The 5197-nt window shown below is 39.9% G+C and overlaps 1 pseudogene; it reads right to left on the bottom strand.

Moving 5' to 3' along the window:
• Positions 1-2048: 2048 nt before the first annotated feature.
• On the bottom strand, positions 2049-3795 carry LOC103662265 (annotated as a pseudogene).
• Between the last annotated feature and the right edge of the window lie 1402 nt (positions 3796-5197).

Raw genomic sequence — 5197 nt, 5'->3', positions numbered from 1 at the left:
TTAAAAGTGGTAGTTCTTGGGGTGCCTGGGTGGCTCAGTTGTTTAAGCATCCAACTCTGGATTTCGGCTCAGGTCATGATCTCAGGGTCATGAGATTAAGCCCGTGTCAGTTTCCACGCTGAGCATGGAGCCTGCTTAAGATTCTCTCTCTCCCTCTGCCCCTCTCCCCCAACTCATGCTCACACACACCCACTCTCTCTCTCTTTCTCTCATACAAATTAATTAATTAAAAATTAAAAATAAATAAAAATGGTAGTTTTCTATGATACATGGCTCATTATACCTGGCATAAGATTTGGACTGTATGCTCAGCCTCACTAAAGAACAGTTGTGAATAAATGTGTAGTTCCCTTTGCTCATCCACATTGCCTTGTACTTTCTTCTCTCATAAATGGTTTAAAGACAATCAATAAAAACAAGTGCTGTTTCTTTGAAAAGACCAATAAATGTGATAAGCCCCTCACCACACTAATCAACACAAAGAGAAGACATAAACCTATATCAGAAATGAAAGAGGGGCCATCACTACTGATCCCATGGACATTAAAAGGTGCATAAAATAATACTGTGAATAACTGTATGCCCACATATTTTATAATGTAGATGAAATGGAGCAATTCTTTAAAAAACACAAACTCCCAAAACTTCTATGAGAAGTAGTTTGAATACGCATATATTTGTTCTTAAAAGTTAAATTAATAATTAATAACTTTCCAAAACAGAAAGCACCAGATGTGGATTGGCTCACTGGTGGATTATACCAAGCACTTAAGGAAGAAAATACTTCTCTGAAAACGCCTCCAGAAGACAGAAGTAGAGGGAATACTTCCTAACTCACGTTATGAGGCCAGTATTATCATACTAGCAAAACCAGACAAAGACATTACAAGAAAAGAATACCACGGACCAGTATGTCTCATGAACACAGACTTAAAAATCCTCAACAAAAATTAACAAATAGAACCCAAAATTATGTAAAAAGAATTATACTCTACAAACAAGTGGAAATATTCCAGGTATGCCACACTGTTTCAACATTAAAAAATCAATCATTGTAATCTACCACATCAACAGGTTAAAGAAGAAAAAATCATGTCAGTTGATACAGAAAAAGCATGTGACAAAATTCAACAACCAGTCATATAAAAACTCTCAGCACACTGAAAAGAAAGAGGAACTTCCTCAACTTTATTTTAGAACATTTCCAAAACAACAACAATAACAACACCACCAGTAGCTACCATCATACTTAATGGTGAGAGACTGGATGCTTTTCCCTTAAGATCAGGAAAAAGGTAAGATGTTCTTTCACACCATTCTTATTCAATACTATCCTAGAAATCCTAATAGTGTAATAAGACAAGAAAAAGAAATAAAAGTTATATATATTGGAAAGGAAGAAATAAAACTGTCTTTATTCACGGATGGTATGATCATCTATCTAGAAAATTCCAAAGAATGTACAAAATAACTCCTGGAACTAATAAGAGAAGATAACAAGGTCGTAGGATAGAAGGTTAATACACAAAAGGCAATTGCTTTCTTTGAACTGGTTTCTCTTTCAATGTGGAAAAATGTTAATTCAAAGAAATGGGCACTGCCACTCTGAGAAGGTTGTGGCCAAATTGAGGAGAAAATACACTGAAAAATTACTAATCCTTTGAAAGAAGTGGCACAACACATGCTCTTTCTTTTTATATTATTTTAGGTTTTTGTTTTTTGTTTTTTGTTTTTTTTTGGCAATTGGATGATAGGAAGGATGCTGGCTGAGAATCAGATTCAAAAAGAAAATGGCCTAACTAAAAGTGATGGTCTTGATGGTTATACTTTAGTATCAGGGGGAAAAAACCATTTTGATGTAGGAAAATTGGAATTTATCCTTCCTTTATACAAATGGAAGACTTAAATTGCTATGCCACTTTAAAATTTCAGGGGTATTAAGGAGGGCACGTATTGCGTGGAGAACTGGGTGTTAACGCAAACAATGAATCATGGAACACTACATCAAAAGCTAATAATGTATGATGACTAATATATAATAAAAAAATTTCAGGGTAGAGGAAATTGTGTTAATACCTTTGCAAAATAATTTTGATAATTTTCTTCTTTCTTATGTATTCACTTTATTTTTTTTTTCAACTTGAACGTGGTCATTTATTAACTGACCAGATTACAAAAATAATCCTGGTAGGTACCTTCGTTCATCCTTCTAATAAGCCTAGTGATCTGGTCTTCCCTGTCGCCAGCATCTCCACCTTCTACAAAACGGGTGGTCTTTTACCTCATTCCCCCTTGTGGAGAAGATAATTGAGGGTCCATAAAAAATTGCTTCTTTGAAATGTTTTCCAACGGTATAGATCTCGTGAATCAGAACCTCTATGCAGATGATGCCCTATTTACTAAGAGATCGAGCGCTCAGTGTGTTATCTGTCAGGGCAATCTGCTTCTTGTCGATTTTGCCATAACTATGCTTATAGATCAATTCGTTCACTGACTTCAGGTAGGGTCCCACTGAGCTATACATGACTCCACAATCCTTAGCATGTTACCTGAAGCCATGCTGAGCGCAACAAAGGTGCCACTGAAAATCTAGTGAAGGCGAAGAAGCTCAATACCTGTCGAGCCCTTGGGCTCACACCATTGATACCTCTGGTCCTGATGACAAATGCTGAGGTGGGTTCCACGGGTATGGAGAAGTTGCCAGCTCCTCTTGCTAGCCATTCGAATCTCAGTTCTGTCCACCTGCCTATATTCCTTGTGGCAATGCTTAGCTTTTTCAGAGATAGGCTTCCTACGTATTCACTTTAAAGGACAACTATGTGTCATTTTCCCTAAACTCTTTTGTTCTTTGAAATATTTTTATGTAGACTTTTAATGCCTTTTGTCTGTTATCTGGTGGGCTGTGACTCTCCGTGCCTGCTCTCTGACGATGGGTGTGTGTGATCAAACACAAGGGCTGCAAAGCTTGTGATAGTAATACTACCCTGTTACTGGACAGCCAGTAATTTTTGCAATAAAACGAGGCATAAATGTTCAGGCTGCACCTTGTTCTGGTTCCAGACGGTTTCTGTTCATGCAGTCCACTTTATCCAGCCTCTCGTGGAGCTCCACTGAACCGTCTTCCAGAACCCTGAAATCTGACAACATGTTGAAATCCTGGGGCTAGTCCCATGTGCTCCTCTGGAGAGATACAGCAAGGGGAGCCTGGATGACGTTAAATGACACTGTCTTTGGGCTGGTTCATGTGGGTCCCCTTGAGCTTTGCTCCACCCACCATCATTTTCCTGGGTGCTCAGAGCCCTTGACAAGTGAAAAGCATACAGCAGAGCACACGCCCTGCTCTTGCATTACGAGAATGTGGAGACCCTTCCCGAGCCCCGCCTTGGCGACAATAGAGTATCCTGTCTCAACTCCTTCTGCCCTTACTGAGCACGCGGAACCTGCCAGAGTTGGGTCTTCAGCCTGTCCACCAGTCTGTTCACTGTTCTCACACCCACCGACGCAGCCCCCCGATTAAAAGAACCCTAAGGAACAAAATACCTATTCAAAGCAATTTCTGCATATAAAGGCAGAAAACAGGATATTGTACATTTTACATCTTTCAGGAGAGTCAAAGGACCCCAATCTTGGGTTATTAATGTTACTAAAGCCTGGTTCATGTCATCAGCTTCCCAGGGGAAAAAAATACTAGATTTCACAGCATTTCAAACTAAACTATGTTGCTGGTGATACACCTTTTCCCAACCAGAACAAAGACACCACTCGTGTGACGATGCCGGTGAGGTCTGAGTACATCGCAACACGGAGCCAGTAAGTTGTCCTGAAAACCTTCATTTTTTCCAAAACGACGTTCCTGTGTGAGAGTTTGCAATGATCTGAAATCTTTTCCTTTCATTCCTCCTTTTTAAAAGATAGCACAAAAGCTGCTAACAAATCTAGGCTTGACACCTACTTGTTGGAACCCAGAAAAGAAAGAGTGGCAAACTTCACACCACTGCGGGAGAGGATCTCTTTCAAAAAAACACCCTTCTGGGAACGGAGAATGATTTGCAATTTGTGCGAGTTCCTTGTCTCTAACCTTACATAGGAACTATTTCCTCAGGGATGAGAAGCTTTGTCTGAATTGGAAACAGAAAGAATTCTCTCGGGGAATTCCTATCAAAAAGAAAGAAAAAAAAATGTCCTGTTGCCTTTTCTCACTGGAATTCTCTTGCAGAAACACACACCAAGATAACAAAAGAGAATAGTCCAGGAAGCTTCTTTATACGTAGCCAAATCATAGGAAAAAAATATACGAACTTGTAAAAACAGAAGGTAGCCACTGAATGCAAGTATACATTCCCTCTGCTCTCCCTGCGTAATGCCCGTATCGAAATCTGGCTTAAGCTTACCCTTTGGGGGGATTCGTTTTGTGGGATTTAAAATGAAACCGCAAAAGGAGAATCAAGAAAATCACACACACAAAAAAATGGTGTGAGAAATATTATGTATGAGGGAAAACGGCAACGCCAGCATTCACTCTATGACTCCATGAATCGCATCAAAACCGAGAAAAGGTAACAAACAGTCGGAAGTTATTATCTATAATGGACCAGAGGTGCGACAACATCTGAGAACGTGCTCCGCCAAGGGGCAGAGCGGGAAGAGAAGCGAGGACGAGAGTCAGGACAAAGGAAAGCACGGGGAAGAGCAAAGTAGGGCGAACCCCAGCATCCGACAAACAGTGAAAGCCATGAAAACCACAGTGATGGGGCATTAGGCTCTGCAAGGAGAAAAGGAGGAGGAAATGAACATAAAACAGACCATTTTCACACGAATTGCTGTGCACTCCTAACCAACTGAGCGGAGCATTGTGTAGCTAGCAAAACAATATGGAAAATAAAAGTGAATGTTTGTAGAAGTTCAAAAAGCAAAATAATGCAAGAATCTGATTACGTCACAATTTAGGGAGAATAAAAGGGAAGGCACAAAAGATTGAAGAGAAAATTGAAAGGACCTCCTCGCCTTTCTCCTCCCTAGATTTCCATAGGGATGCCGTTCAAAATAAATTAAAAGGTTATGTGTTTAACCAGTCAGACAGGAAGGACAACAAGGGACCTTGGGAACAGAGGGATGAGAGAAAATGAACGGGAGACAAAGTTAGGCTTTGAAAAATTCATCATGTTTTCTCCTGATCCCCTAAGGATTATAAATCACT

The sequence above is a fragment of the Ursus maritimus genome, unplaced genomic scaffold, assembly GCF_017311325.1.
Source record: "Ursus maritimus isolate PB19 unplaced genomic scaffold, ASM1731132v1 scaffold_15, whole genome shotgun sequence".
Taxonomy (NCBI): domain Eukaryota; kingdom Metazoa; phylum Chordata; class Mammalia; order Carnivora; family Ursidae; genus Ursus; species Ursus maritimus.
The sequence above is the reverse complement of the archived record's forward strand: the minus strand, read 5'-3'. Positions and strand labels throughout refer to the sequence as shown.